Source organism: Berghia stephanieae, chromosome 11, assembly GCF_034508935.2.
Source record: "Berghia stephanieae isolate SIO BIC M18660-M18661 chromosome 11, UCSD_Bste_1.3, whole genome shotgun sequence".
Taxonomy (NCBI): Eukaryota; Metazoa; Mollusca; class Gastropoda; order Nudibranchia; family Aeolidiidae; genus Berghia; species Berghia stephanieae.
Window position 1 is genome coordinate 17497413 of NC_088370.1, and position 17500 is coordinate 17514912.

Genomic DNA, 17500 nt, shown 5'->3' on the forward strand with positions numbered 1-17500 from the left:
AAATTCGTATTTTTACGAATTTTTCGTAATATGAGGCAGGTCTGAACTAAGGTAAACACCCGTAGCTTGACCTAATGCTTCGTATGAGCGACCTCGACGTCTTGTTTTCTACTACTACTACTACTACTACTACTACTACTACTACTACTACTACTACTACTACTACTACTACTACTACTACTACTACTGCTGCTACTACTACTACTACTACTACTACTACTACTACTACTACTGCTACTACTACTACTACTACTACTACTACTACTACTACTACTACTGCTACTATACTAATACTACTACTACTACTACTACTACTATTATTATTATTATTATTATTATTATTATTATTATTATTATTATTATTATTATTATTATTATTATTATTATAGTCTGATGATTAACGTTGTTGAGTATAATCAGGTTTATCAAATTCAGATGATTTTTCTTGAACTTCGCTCTGAATATGTCTAGAACTAATTTAGAGACAATTTCCCGGAAAAGTTGTTCCCAGATTGAACCAATTAGGTTCGGTTGCGCTAGATTGAGCATAATGTTATTTATCAAACTCAGATATTTTTTTTTCTTATTTCTAGAACTTATTCAAAGACAATTTGACTAGAATTACTTATACTACAATTTATAGAATCAATGAAATTACATAAGCAAACCAAATTTCCTTGAGCTAACCTATCGAGTTCAACAATAATACAATAATGTCGTCCTGCAGAGACGCAATGGAGATGGAATCGGTTTATTTGTGGAGCATTAAATGGATAGTAGCAATGTTGAATATTATAAGTGTAATAGATGGAATATAGCAAATATAAATAAATATTTATGGCATAAAAATCATTATTCTTCGATTTCTAATAATAATAATACTTTATTCATCCATATGAATTTTTTTTGTACAGACATGTTGACAGACATGATAATAAGTTAGCAAATAACTAGATGGTAAAAGTATGGATAATGTCAAAGTAATAAATCGTGTAAATTGATTTGCAAATTGAGTATTACAAATTCGTGTAAATCAGTTAAGATCATTGACAAAAATTGAAAAATTGGAATAATATATATATATATATATATATATATATATATATATATATATATATATATATATATATATATATATATACCCCTAGGCCCTAAGACCAGACTAGAATAAACGGTTTAAACATAATATATATTGACTGTTTTTTTTTTCAAATTGTAAATCTATCTAACTACTGGATTACGACGCTCAGCTTTGTTAAATAAACGCTCTTACTGCGAAACATTCTATATGTGACCGAGATGACTCGGTAGGGTCTTATGACTTCCCACGGGCTTAGGTGGGGGGGGGGGGGGGGGGGGGGGGGGGGGGGCGAGAGGTCACTATAGCCATGTCTTCTATCCCCTTTTATCAGTGTTCCCTCTCCACATGATTGCTCACGTCTTTGTTCTGGATTGGCATCGGGCGTATTTTTCAGCGTCCGGGCAGAGATCCTAAACTGGAGGTTTCTAAGCGTTGGATGTATGGTGAAAAAAAAAAAATTAATTTTATTTATTTATATTTTTTGTCGAATTTTTTCCCCATGTAAATCTCTGTTTTGCTCTATTTTCGCTTTTAGTTTTGATTCTATACTTTGTAAGCACTTTAGTGTACCTTTCATAACGAGATCCTGTGCTTGGGTGTCATTTTGGTGTAATAAATAGGCACATCGATGGATAGCTCGTGGAATCCTCCGTTCCCTATTTGAACCAGTCCCGTTTGTCTCACTTATTCTTTCGTACTTTTGGCTTACCCTACAAAAGACATTCTATATAATCTCCATTGGTTGTTAGTTAACCCTCTCCTTACCACCCATAGGAAAATCGTCACATTTGTTACGATGCCGCCTACAATTTTCTTATTCTGATTTCATTTTGTTATAGTTACAGCTATAAAAATTCAACACTGTGTTGCAGAGCTCATTTTTCTTAACAAAATATAGGATATACTCGTTGCTAATCCGTTTGAAAAGTTTATTTTTCTGTTGTGGTGAACATGAAGTTTAGGGTAAAATTCTGAAAATAGCTCGTAATGAGAGGGTTAATGAAAAGATCGTTTTTAAAACTTGAAATATTGTTCATAAATGCATAAATAATCAAGCTATAGTGTACCTCGTGGATTTATGTCAACATTATAATTCGACACAGCCACTTACTAAGGTCTTAATCGTCCCATCTGTTTAGCAACTTCAATACCACATTATCTCATTCGTCTGCACTGTTTCATTCATCCAGTTTTGTTGACAAAGGGGAAACCCGAAACGTTAATTATATCTGTTTTCGTATATCAAATTGAAACTTACATTCAATTTTACATTGTTAGTTATTACAAAGTGGACCTGTCAAAACTCTCGGCATGTCAGGGCTCACCATTCAAAGTAATAGTAATAGCCGTAGTAGTTGTTGTAGTAGTAGTGGTACTCGTAGAAACATGAAGAGGAGGAAGAGAAAAAAAGAGGGAAACATTTAAGATAATGTATAGATAGAATGCGCTTGGCCAAGGAGTTCACAACATTGCCATCCGGAAGTATAACGGACAAACACACAAACTCTGTGTAACCATGAACTTTTATAGTCTGGTTAATACAGTTTAGTGAGAACAACTCACAAACGCGGATGGCAAAAACAATAACAAAGGCCTGAGTGACGTCATCTGCATACTATCTATATATATTATATCTCATCTCATCATGGACAAAGACTGCATTCTAAACAGATGGTCAGAATATATTGAAGAACTTTTTTTTGATAATCGAGGAGAAATGCCTATGATAAAAGAACTGGAAGGGCCTTCTATAATGAAAGATGAAGTTAGGAACGTCATGAAAAGCATGAAAAATGGAAAAGCTGCAGGACCTGATGCCATAACAATTGAAGCCTTGACTGGCCTGGGTGAATGGGGGATTGAATTCATCACAAACCTTCTAAATCAAGTGTATGACACAGGAAAAATGCCAACTGATATGAAACGATCCATTTTTATAGCACTACCAAAAAAGCCAGGGGCAGTTGATTGTGAACAACACAGAACTATTAGCCTAATGAGCCACCTCACAAAAATTCTTTTGAAGATAATTTTACTAAGAATAAGAAATAAAATACGACCTGAAATTGGGGAGATGCAATTTGGTTTTGTTGAGGACAAGGGTACCAGAAATGGAATATTCACATTATCAATGCTGATGGAAAGATGTATTGAAGTAAATAAAGATCTGTATATGTGTTTCATCGACTATTCAAAAGCCTTTGATAAAGTACAACACGAAAAACTATTCAAAATTCTATCATCCTTGGACATTGATGGTAAAGATTTAAGAATATTACGGAATTTGTACTGGGAACAAGAAGCAGCAATGCGTGTTGACAATGAACTAAGCAGTTTTACACCTATTAGAAGAGGAGTTAGGCAGGGGTGTGTTTTGTCTCCAGATATATTATATATATATTATATATATATATATATATATATATAGTTCGAAGATGACGTCACTAAGGTCTTTGTTATTGTATTTTGCCATCTGCGTTTATGAGTAATGCTCACTGAACTGTATTAACCTGACTATAAACGTTCATGTGTACACACAGTTTTGTGTGTTGGTCCGTTATACTTCCGGATGGCAATGTTATGAGCTTCTTAGCCAAGCGCATTCTATATATATATATATATATATATATATATATGATTCGGGGGAGTTAGCTGGACCACGTAGAGTGGTCGACAGTTTCGTGGACCCAATTATTAATTTATTTATTATTTACTATTATTATTTATTATTTACCTCGCTATTTTACTCATACTCCAACAACATTGTTTCGTCCATAATTACTGGAGTCATCAGGGAGGTCGTTTAGATGTGTCTGGGAGGAATGTTGTTGTGCCTTGTCAGTTGGCACCAATGTTGTTTCCGGATGTAGGTTGCGCTTGTGTGTGGACGTGTGTGTATAGATAGAATGCGCTTGGCCAAGAAGTTCACAACATTGCCATCCGGAAGTATAACCGACCAACACACAAACTCTGTGTAACCATGAACTTTTATAGTCTGGTTAATACAGTTTAGTGAGAAAAACTCACAAACGCGGATGGCAAAAACAATAACAAAGGCCTGAGTGACGTCATCTGCATACTATCTATATGTATGACAACTCGGTGTGGTTTAGTGTTGAAAGAGGGGTCGTTTGGGGTGGTGGTTGTATCATTGGGTAGTGTGTATTTGATGGTAAGCATTTTTCCTGTGTAAGCACGTGCCGAATATATATATATATATATATATATATATATATATATATATATGTCTCCTTCTATTTCTCTCTCTCTCTCTCTCTCTCTTTATTTTGGGTTTTGGAGTTTTTATTTTACTATATGATATTTCTCTTCTAGGCATTGGTTGCAATTTCTTGTGTTTACTGTAGTTTTTAAAATAAATTTGAGACGATGTTCCATGAGATGTTGTATTGTGTGTTTGAGCAGTGCCATATTCATATGAGTTGTTGTCCACTGCATACATTCTGGCACCAAAGACAATATTGATAAAACGAAGAGGACGTCACTTGGGTTTTTGTTATTGTTTTTTTTTTGTGCCATCCATCTTTATGAGTAATTCTCACTAAACTGTATGAACCAGACTAAAAACGTTCAAGGTTACACCTAGTTTTGTGTGTTGGTAGGTCCTTCATACTTCCGGATGGCGATGTTGTGAGCTTCTTAGCCAAGTGCGTACTATCTACGGATGAAACAAACTGACGTCACTCAATTCTTTGTTATTGTTTATCGCCAGTCATTTTTATGAGTAGTTCTCACTAAATTCTATTCATCCGATTATAAACGTTTAAGGTTACACACAGTTTTGTGTGATTGTACCTTATATCCGGCTGGTAGATGTTATACATTTTTTCAGCTAAACGCATAACAGCAATCGGCGGGACTGAGGGAAAAATAAACATTACATTCTTTTTGAATATGTTCATCTACACATTCAAGTGTTTATTTTCACAATCACAAAATATACCTAACGATTTAATGAAGAAATCAGTATCGAATATGAAAAAAGGCAATGATCGATAGGTGTAATAGCCCTATAAGATATGTCAGACCTGATCACTCTTATGGTACTATTATGACTATCTATTGTCGTTCGACGGTCAAGTGAACCTTAAGTGTCTTGCCTTCATCACAAAAAGGCTGATTTAATCAAGATTTGAAACTGCTATCGATGCTGCACATCCAAGGGGCAAAGGTAAAATCATAGTAGTGGATCTTATCAAAATGTCTCAGTAATTCCAAAAAAAAAAAAAAAAAGCGAAGATGCATTGTACATATTTAATTTTGTCAAATAGATTTATACTCAAAAACTATTATCTTGGAGGAATTTGCGATATTTCTTGCGCACGGGACTTGGAACGGACTATACCATCAGCAACAAAATAAATCAGTATTAATACACCTGATAAAAATAGTTTTTAATTGGGTGTCTCTGAAGCTATCCCTACCCTCTAGTTTAGATATATCGTCAAGCACACTAAATTTTGGAAACTGACCTTTGCTATAAAATTTATTTGCCCATTTACACACTGACACAATAAAATATGTTTTTTTGTTTGTTTTTAAACGAGAAAAGAAAAGAAGAACTGTTACCAATAAATAAAAGAAAAATTCGTATGGAATGAAAACATGTTTTGGAAATATGAAGATCCACACATACACTTTATTTTCTATGGATTTGTAGGTGGAATTTCCCTGAGGGAGAGGGAGCATTGGCTGCCTAAGCCAATTGTTTCTAAACTAGTCCACGCTATCTCTTCGTTCTCTTTTACTCATATCCATTTTGTTTTTCATATGGCTTAGTGTCTCCGTTTTTTTTGAGACCACCCAATTGCTGTTTCAAAATAAACTCCGTGAAAGACCATGAGAAAAGCTGACTTCACATTTCGAAAGCATTCATTGGAAGAATATCATAATATGCAAAAAAGCCCCACTTGGTTGCAGCAAGGTGTAAATTTCTGAGACAGATGAGACAGATCAGCGGGGACCCCCCCCCCCCTTCCCAGAAACACAGACTCAGGCATTGTGTACCTTGATGAAACTTGGATTAACCCTCTCCTTACCAACCGATTTCAGAATTTCCCCAACATTTCACATCCACTCAACACAAAAACTGTTTTTTCTTACTCAAACAGAAAAGCAACAAATGCATTCTATGCATAATATTGATCAGCAACATTTACTCTACAACACAGTGTCACGTTTTTATAGCTATCTATAATCAAACATTTTTCTTTAAATTGTGTGATTTACAAAAGAAATCTGAATGATAAAAGTGCTGGTTGGATCGTAACGAATGTGACGATTTTCCTATGGTTTGTAAGGAGAGGATTAATGCCTAACACACTTATGAAAAGGAATGGCACTCATCTCATGGAAGGAATCAGAGAGATTTTATCATGTCACTGGATTACCCTGGCCCATAATGGAAGAGGAATATTTGAAAAAGGACGGTCTTCTTGTCATACAACCACCTATTATTACTGATTTAATGAACACTTCAGAATGAATTGCATCGCAATTATTCTGCTGTTCTACCCACATAACATTCTAGGATTTTGGAATAATTTCAAAGTGGAGAAAAGTCATCAAAATTGCCATCAACCCTTTTAAAGGCAGTCACACACCTGCAAAAAAGTCCAGCCATTTCATTTAGAATACCATTGAAGAGCATAGAGGGTAAACGACTCAGTCATGTTCCAATTTTGGATGGGGTGGGGAACAACTATGCACATTTATATTATTATTCAGAGAATGCTACATTAGAATTTTCAGGTAGTAAAAAGTATCGATGTTGTAAAGCACAAGGTTGGATCTCCATTAGTCACATATTCGGGCTTGCCGGTCACGTGGCTCGCTGTAGGCTCGGCATCCGGGATGGTCTCGTGACGGTCAACCGGAGTTACGCCTTTGCCCCCGATATGCCTCAAATTCCCCCACCGCGTCAAGGTCGGAGATCCACGTGGAAACTAGATGAGAAGTTGCCAGGCTTCTCCACCAGTAAGAGGAGGCACTGGATAGTAGCGAATCGGATTCGGTCGAGAAACTGCCTAACGACAAAATCGCTTCATCAGTCGGGACTTTCCACCTGTCCAACATGTACCCATTGTGGTAGCGAGCCCGAAACCGCAGAGCATCTAGTTGAACGGTGTGTTGTGAAGCTTCCGGGCGGGTTTGTGACGGTGCACGAGTGCGGTAAAGAATTTGCTGATCGGGTCGATCGTCATAACATGGTAGTTTGAGGTGCATTAGAAGCTGCCGCTGTCTTCATTGAACGACATAATAATAATAATAATAATAATAATAATAATAATAATAATAATAATAATAATAATAATAATAATAATAATAATGTAATCATTATAAGCTGTTGCTGTAATACCGTGATCCTGTCTCCATCATACTTCCTTATTATTTTTTCTTTGAATCGAGCGAACCCGCTTCGAGTCTCAAGCAAAAATTTATCTCGCTAGTCGCAAGTGGGTTATTCTTTGGAGTTTTTAAAAACTGAGATGGAGGTTAAAAAGAGGATACAGGCAGGCTGGAATAATTGGAGTAAGGTAACTGGAGTTTTGTTGTAGCTGATGTATCTAGTCCGTATAACATTGCTGGTCTTACAACTGTTGTATACATTTCCCCCATCAGCTTTGCGGATATCGTTTGTCACACATAACTCCAGTTACCTTCCTCCAAGCCTGCCCGTATCCTCTTCTTAACCTCCATCTCATTGCCCCCATCTCATTAAACAGTTGTTCCTAAGTATTTGAATTGGTTTGTCTCAGCACATCCTCTTCTCCTATATTTATTGGTGGTTCTGCTCTCTGTTGTCCGATGCAGAAATACGCTGTCTTCGATCTGCTTAATCCCCTCCATTCTAACAACCGTCTCCAACCCTCGAGTTCCTTTTCCGCCTCAGCTTTTGTATCATTCAAAAGTACTACATCATCCGCATTCATCATAATCCATGGTGCCTCTCGCTGAAATAGGTCTGTTAGGACATCCATTACTATTTCAAACAGCAGTGGGCTGAGAGCAGATCCCTGGTGTAATCCAACTCTTACATTACATGGGTCAGCTGGGCCAAGAGCTGTCCTTACCACTGTTTTGTTTCCTTTGTACATATCTTGGATGACTTTGATATATTTTTCTGTTGCCCCCTTTGCTCTTAGGCAGTACCACATTTCTTCTCTTGGTACCCTATCATACGCTTTCTCCAGGTCAATGTGCACGCAATGCAACTCTATTTGCTTTTCTCTATACTTCTATGCGTTCACTTTTAGGTCAAATATAGCATCCGTTGTACAGCTACAAATACAAACTGTTCTTTACTTATGTCTACATCTTTTCTAATCCACTTATCAATTACTCTTTCCCATATTTTCTTCATTGTATGGCGTGTTAACTTGATGCCCGTATAGTTGCCACATTCTTGAACATCTCCTTTATTTTTGTATACAGGAATCAACGTACTTTTTGCCCATTCTTCTGGCATTTCATCTCTCTGTAAGATTGAATAACCATACCAGGAAATTTAACCCTTCATCTCCAAGTGGTTTCCAGACTTCTGCTGGTATCTCGTCTGGTCCAGCCAACTGCTTTCCCCATTTTCATCTTGCGCACTGCATCCCATACCTCGTTCTTGCTTATCTCATCTACTATCTTCTCTTTAGGTTGTATAACTGCACTTCTCCTTTCCCTGTCATTCTCTTCATTCATCAGGTATTCGTAGTATATTTTCCATCTTGCTCGGATCTCTTCATCTTTGCCCAATATTCTTCCATTCTCGTCTTTGATCATCTTAATATGTTGTATATCTCTCCTATTCTTGTCCCTCTGTTTCGCTATTCTGAAAATATTTTTCTGGCCTTCTTTATTTTCTAATTGCTCATATATATCTTTGAATGTCTCGGACTTTGCTTTTGAAACGGCTCTTTTTGCTTCTTTTTTGTCTGCTTATACTCATCTATTTTCATACTGCAGCATCCCTGTTTGTCTCCATGTTCTTCCCTGCTTCCCTCATTTTCTTTATTGCTTCTTGCACCTCTTCATTCCACCACCATGTTTCTTTTCCAGCTTTTTCTCTTCCCGAGCGGATCCCTGGCACTTCTTTGGCCACTTCACCGATTGTATCAGCAGTTCTTTTCCATTCCTTTGGAAAATCAATTCCCAATCTTCCTTTCACCGTTGTAGCAAATATTTCTCTTTGCTCTTCCTCTTTCAGTTTCCACCATCGTGTTTTCCCCTCACTTCGTTTCTCTTTCCAAATGCCACTTTCGCAATAACAATCTTATGTTGCGCTGCCACTCTCTCTCTCCCGGCAAACCACGACAATCTGATACTTCCTTCACTTTTCTCCTCCAGCACAACAGGTAATCCACGTGTGTCTTTCTCACACCACTTGAATACATCCCTCTGTACTCATCTTTCAGTAGTAGTAGTAGTAGTAGTAGTAGTAGTAGTAGTAGTAGTATTGTTGCTTATTATGTGTTGCTACTGCAGTGGTTGGATGTGGTGGTGGTGGTGGTGATAAGGGGGTCTTAATTTTGTTATTTTATCAAGAGTTCTCTGGTTCATATAGCACTATGAATTGAAATTTGAACATGACAAATGTGGGACAACGGTGTGGTCTTTGCCTCGTGCCTAAAAAGTACCGATTTCGACTGCACTGTGAGGGCTTGAGCAAATCATTTCACTCTAGTTCACTTTGAGCGCTGCACTTCCTTGAAATGGAAACTAAGACATAAATTCCAATGTTTGTTTTGGGAGTACAGGTAATTTTATTTAATCTAAGCCCTTTACAAGGGATCCCTGACCAACAGCAACAAGTAACAAGTAAAACGAAGACATGACGCCTGTTAGGCGATAATACAATTGTTTTCGGACAGACACAACGTTGTTAACGGCCAGGTACTCATTTTACACCTGAATATGGTGAGAGAATGTGAGTAAAGATCCTTTTCCAAGGACTCAACTATGCGCAGAGCGAGCTCGAACCCAGGACCTTCTGATCCGAAAGTGAGTGTCATGCCACATTCACGCACTACCAATTCTCTCTCTCTCTCTCTCTCTCTCTCTCTCTCTCTCTCTCATTCATCTCATATTCTTGTCGTGTATTACTTCCTTACATTGTCATTTCATATCCTTCAGAGACTGGCAGTGTATGTATGTACCGCAATATAATTCTAACTCTTAAAAAAGGAAGCAGTTGTGGTGAAGAAATGCCAGAGATTCTGGAGCAGTCAGATCCAAGATGCTGTCGGAAATCGATCTGAAGTGATGCAATTAAGAAACATAGACTATGCAATAATAATAATAATAATATATAATATATAAATAATAATAATAATAATAATAATAATAATAATAATAATAAGTAAGTAGTAGTAGTAGTAGTATAATAATATAATAGTAGTAGTAGTAGTAGTAGTAGTAGTAGAGTATAGTAGTAGTAATATAATAATAATATATAATATATAATAATAATAATAATAGTATAATATATATATATTATATTATTATATATATATAATAATAATAATAATATAATAATAATAATAATAATAATAATATAATAATAATAATAATAATAATAATAATAATAATAATAATAATAATACCCAGTACCTTCTGAAGCCAGTCTGAAGCCTGGTTAAAAGGAGCGGTTGCACAGATGTGGATTTCTGACAGTAAAACCAACAATTTTTGTGATCTATACAAATGACTGTATAAACGGCACAAGTAATGTGAATATTATTTTTTAACATGCCCACAATACTTCCATTGAGGCCTTCATAACAACCCAAAAATATATATTGAATTATCATGGCGAAATTGAAAGATTTGTTTAATGGTGTGACAATAACTATAGTTTAGAACTCAATGTAAAGAAAACAAAGGATATTTGATTTTAGGAAAGTTGGTGACATACATGAAATAACGAGTATAATGATTCAAAACGAAAATGTTGAGAGGGCAGAGGAGTATAAATGTCTCGGGGTAACTCTGCCGTCTTAAGGAAAAAGACCGTATGTGGCCTCTTATTACAAGAAAACATATGGTCTTTTCCCTTAAGATGGCAGACTGGTAATGGAAGATTAGACTGGTAAACTCATTAATTAATGCAAAGTACCAATTATGATGAGGACACGATTGTGCACGATGAGGAAACTGTGTGTACTGCATAAATGTTGACAAAGCAATTTCATCTTTGTTTAATTAATTAATCCTGTAATGCATGTGTCTTACTTTTCTGTGTAGCTGCCCGGGGTGGGAATTGTGCATAATCTGAAGTAATGAACATAATTCGAATAATAAAGCACGCTGACCGAATGCTAGAAATGATGAATAGCACAATTTTGAAGAATTCCAAAAATATATTCTTAATATTATGATAATCAAAATTTAAAGAGACGCTTTCCGCCCTCTGTACAATGAAATTACAATAAGCCGGTGGAGCAACAGACTAATAATACACATCAAAACCAAAAGGCATACATTTTAATTCATTTTTGTTACCATCAGCAATACGAAACTTAAGATGATTTTTATTACACAATATTTGAAAAATATTGTATTCGTACTAGCTAAAATCTATTTATTTATTTCATGTTTACATAGTGTTATTTTTACAAAATTTATTATTTATCTATATATTCAAATGCTATGTTTTTTATCACTCTGTGTTGGCTGCTTTGTGCAATATTTCCCAATCTATTTTCAAACTCTATTTAGATCTACATTACAAATCCATATCATAACCATCTTCTACCCGCATGTACGATTTGTATAGCTTTGCTTGTACCTGCTGTATAATTCAATTTATTTAGTCTTAAATTAACTTCGCATTTTTATCAATTAGTTCATAATGTATAAATATTTGTTTAACATAACGATGACTGATGTGTAACATATTATGATAATTCCCATTCGGGATTAGTAGATGATATCTTATCTTATCTCAAAACATAGCAACTATGAAACTAGAAGTATCATAGCGGATCGGCCGAGTCTGGCTTAAAAACGTCTCTGTCATTACGGTCAACAAGATGGCAGTAAACATCCAGTGTCTACAGGTCACCCAAAATAATAATAATAAAAACATTCCTTTTATTCATCCCATAGGGGAAATTTGTCTCTAGAGTCTATTCCAAGGGAAGACTGGAATAACCCAGGCATCATCCGCAGTGCAGCGCCGCAAATTGAGCTAGGTCGAGGTGACTTGCTCAAGGCCACACAGTGCAGCAGCGGGTGATCGAATTCGGTACTTTTCGGGTGCGAAGCAAAGACCGTGCCGCTGAGTTACGCTGTCCCCTGGAAGAAAGATGTACGAGATGGTCGAGGAAACGAATGGGAGTGGTTATCAGGATTGTAAGTTTGAATGTTGGAAGTGATGACAGGCAGATCGAGGGAAATCGCTGGCGCTATGGAAAGAAGTGAAATTTAAAATTCCTATGTGAAAGAAACAAAGTAGAAAGGTGAAAAAACAGCAAGAGAGATTGGTGGAGGATTTAAAATATTTTATAAAGGAAATGAGGCTACAAGAAATAGAGTTGGTATCATTCGTGATAAAGAACTTGCACAGAATATTGTTGAAGTCCAAAGGGTGCCCATCAGGTTATGTGGATCAAGATTGTAGTCAATATGGACCATTTCACTTTTGTGAGACACCCAGACAGATTGTACTCAAGACAAGAAGGAGGTATTCTGGAAGGAGATGGACAAATTGAAATAATTGACAAAAAAACAGCAAGAGATTTCCTCGGTGCGGACTTGAATGGATACGTTGGAGAAATCAATTTCGGAGAGGAGAGGAGAGATGATGATTGTTATGGACTTATACATCGAGTCACGCTAGGAAAGAGTTGCTCCCCTTTGTTATTAGCTAATTGATTTTAGTTAAAGCTTAATTAGTTATTATTCATTAAGTCCATTGTTTAAAATATTATTTGTGCTTACAAATATCAGAGTGGCTTGCCCTAGAGAAGGATACTCTCTTTGTTCCTTACTTTCCATATTTGAGTTATATTATACTGTCCATCCACTTACAATGCTGTTGCGAAATATTTGTATTACTCCAACTTATACTCAGTAATAAATTGTTCCCTCACATTTAATCTTTTAACGCTTCTGAGTGGAGTGATTCCACAATATTAATCAGGTGTCCCGTCGGTAACACAACTATTAGGAAGATTTGGATATGGCAGTAGGAAGGAAGGAGGCAAAGAAATGGTACGATTTGCACCAGAGGTGGATTTGGCAATACTAAATAATACGCATTTTAAAAAGGTAGACGAACACAGAGTGACGTATTTGAGTAGCTTGAGAAAGACACAAGTGTTGTGCTGAAGGAGAAATTTGAATCAAGTATCAGACTGAGGCATTTTGCCGGGAGAGAGAGAGAGAGAGAGAGAGAGAGAGAGAGAGAGAGAGAGAGAGAGAGAGAGAGAGAGAGAGAGAGGTAATGCAGCATAATAGTATTGTTATTGTGAAGGTAGCCTTTGGAAAGAGAAAAAGACAAGAGAAACTAAGTGAAGAAGGCCAAAGGCCAAAACTTCGTTTGTTTTGTGGTGTTCCCTTATAATATATATATATATATATATATATATATATATATATATATATATATATATACACACACACACACACACACATATTTATTCACTTTATCTTTCTCTCCACCTCGGGAAGAGGAAACGTTGGAAAAGAAACATGGTAATGGTTCAAGAAGCTATAGAGAAAAAGAGGAAAGAATTGAATTACATGGACACAAACAGGGATGTTATGAAAGTAGATGAATAGAAACAGGGAAAGAGAGACGCAAAAATAGCTGTAGCAAAATAAAGCAACGTCCAAGGCATTCAAATGTATGTATGAGCAATGAGAAAGTAAAGAAGGGCATAACAATATTTTCAGAATAGCGAAACAGAGGTTCAAGAATAGCAGAAAACATACATCATATTAAGATAATTAAAGTTGAGAATTTGAAGAGTAATGGGCATAGAGGAAAAGATTCGAGCAGTATGGAAAATAAACTACGAGTACCTCACAAGTGGAAAAAAATGACAGGAAAAGGAGAAGTGCAGATACAACCTAAAGAGAAGATGGTAGATGAGATGAGCAAGAAAGAGACGTGAGATGGAAAGGTGGAAGCAGTTCGACAAGACGAGATACCAGCCTGAAGTCTGGAGATTTCTTGGAGACGAAGGGTTAAATTTCCTGCTGTGGCTGTTCAACGACATCCAACAGGATGAAACTTGCCAGAAGAATGGACAAAAAGTACTTTGATTCCCAATATACGAAAATAAGGGAGATGTTCTAGAATGTGGTAACTAAACGGGCACCAAGTCGATGCGTCATACAATGAAGTATGGGAAAGGGTCATCGATAAGAGAAAATAAGTAGACATAAGTGAAGAGCAGTTTGGGCTTGTTGCAGGTAAAAGCACAGCGGATGCTATATTTCCTTTACAAGTGACGGCAGAAAAGTAAAGGGAGAAGTAAAGAGAATTTTACATTGTAAATGCTTTTGTAGCATTAATAATTCTGGAACGGATGTCAGCATCGGCTTCAACTTTTTCGTCTACAATTCTATGACAAGAGAATTGAGTGACATTTTCGTTTTTATGTCCTCCAAGATAGAACCAATTTTTGTTATGGTTTTTGAAATCCCATGGTGTTTCCGGGCCAGTTGCTGTGCGGGTATGTGGTCTTGCGGTATGACACTCGCTTTCGGATCTGTAGGTCCTGGGTTCGAGCCTCGCTCGGAGCATAGTTTGAGTCCTTGGAAAAAACTCTTTACTCACATTCTCTCACCGTACTCAGGTGTAAAATAGTACCTGGCCGTTCATAGCGTTGTCTCTGTCCGAAAAAATTGTAATGTCGCCTAACAGGCGACATGTCACGTCCTACATGTTAACTGCTGTGGTTGGCCACGGACCCCCTGTAAAACGCTTTGAGCATGTTTAGTGGATATTGCGCTATATAAAAGCTCAATTTTTTTTTGGGGGGGGGGGTGGATTTGTTTAATACTTGAAGGTCTTTACTTTTGTCTTGACTGATGTCTTCTACAAAATCAAGATCATCTCATATCTTGTTGAAGGTCAAATATAACCAGCCTGCGGTTTTAGTTTCTCTTTTCATGATCTGGACAATTACTATTGAATTACCAGTTCGGTGAAAGTAGCTTTCCTCCAGTCAGGGACGAGGCTGAATTGGGTGATTTGGTGCCTGGGACCGCATCCATCTTTTAAAAATGGAATACAGCATTTAAAAAAACCAAATACAACTGAGAAATGGTATATTTTCCGTCTTACTTAGTTGAGCAAGTCTTTTTTTCTTTCTTTAGTATTTACAAATATAGCAAGTTTTAACCCTCTTCTTACCAACTATAGGAAAATTGTCACATTCATTACGATACAACCGATATTTCTCTTATTCAAATGTCTCTTGTACATCATAAAATTGAAAGAAAATGAACAGTGTGTTGTAGTGCATGTTTTGCTAAAAATTATTTATCGCAAGAACGTATTGTTATTGTGTTTGAGTAATAAAAAATCTATTTTTGTGTTAGTTGGGTGTGGAGTTTTGGGGAAAATCCTGAAAATGGCTGGTAAGGAGAGAGTTAAGTCATTTTCTTCTGATTCTGGTACCACCTTATACCGTAAGCATGCCACGCCACTGCCCTCCGGTATTGACTAGGAGTGGTTCTGATAGACTGCTTTTGTCAAGAGCTTGATATTTAGTGATATCATACAATTTTGGATTAGTTTGACTATCTGGGGTGATTGTGCGGCTATGTGGTCTAGTGGTATTGCACTCGCTTTCAGATCGGAAGGTCTTGGGTTCGAGCCTCGCTCGGCGCATAGTTGAGTCCTTGGAAAAGGCTCTTTATTCACATTCTATCATCGTACTCGGGTGTAAAATGAGTACCTGACAGTGAACAACGTTGTCTCTGACCGGAAAAAAAAATTTGTAATATCGCCTGATAAGCGTCATGTCTCGTTCTGCATGTTACGTGTTGCTGTTGGTCAGACACCCCTTGTAAAGCGCTTTGAGCACATTGAGTGGACATTGCGCTATATAAAAATAAAGCTCAAAATGATTCTGATAGATTGCTTTTGTGAAGAACTTGATAATTAGTGATATGATACAATTTTGTATTAGATTGACTATCTTCATGGGGTCATACGAAGTTTCAAACAACTTTTATATTGGTGATGTTATCAAAACGTGACGATCCTATCTCCCCTGTTCTGAAGATTCTTCATTGGCTGCCGGTGAAGCAGCGCATTGAGTTCAAGATTGTAGGCTATTGTTATAGCCTCTTTCATCGCCTGACACCACCCTATTTAAATGAACTTGTGTCTCATTATAGACCTGGTAGAAAGCTAAGATCAATAGTATGCGTCTTATGACAGAGGTATCATGTAAGTCTTTGTTTCACAACAAATCCTTCCGAATGACTGCGCCTAGGTTGTGGGAATTCTTCTTCTTCTTCTTCTTCTTCTTCTTCTTCTTCTTCTTGAGGAAACCTCCAATATTGTCGAGGATCATTCCATAGGTTGTAGGTTTTACATTGTAAATTTGTTAAAACTCTGCACATACGAGTAATACTAATAAAGAACATAGATTAATATTTTTTTTTTAAATTCCCTTTCATATCATACCAACAACAGTGAAAATTTAGATACCTTTAAAAAGAAATTGAAAACTGAATTATTTAGAAGAGCTTATTTTGACAATTAATATGCTTTATGTTTTAATTTAAGGTAGATGGTAGAGTATTGTATATTACAGAGTTTGCATATGTAGATGTGGATAAGTTTCCGTATGTGAGGTTGAGTGTACAGGTGTATGGGTATATATTATGCGTGTTAGTGTGTATGCTAGTTTATATAGTCTGAGTGATTGTTAATCGCCATTGAGCCCTTGTCAGTGGATTAATGAGCGGTATATTATATTATATTATATTATATTATATTATATTATATTATATTATATTATATTATATTATATTATATTATATTATATTATATTATATTATATCATACTATATATTGTTTGGCAGTCGATCATATCAAAGTTCATAAAGTTAATGAATTTGAATAGTGGTGAATGCCACTTTCGATCTGTAATGTAACAATTTGATCTGCACATGATCTATCTGCCTGAACGGAAACCAGCTTGTTTGTCTCTTATATTTAGTTCTTGACCTTTCTTCATTTGGTGCGGCTATGTGGTCTAGTGGTATGACACTCACTTTCGGATCGGAAGGTCCTGGGTTCGAACCTCACGCTCGGCGCATAGTTGAGTCCTTGGAAAGGCTATTTACTCACATTCTCTCACCGTACTCAGGTGTAAAATGAGTACCTGGCCGTTAACAGCGTTGTCTTTGTCCGAAAAATTGTAATATCGCCTAACAGGCGCC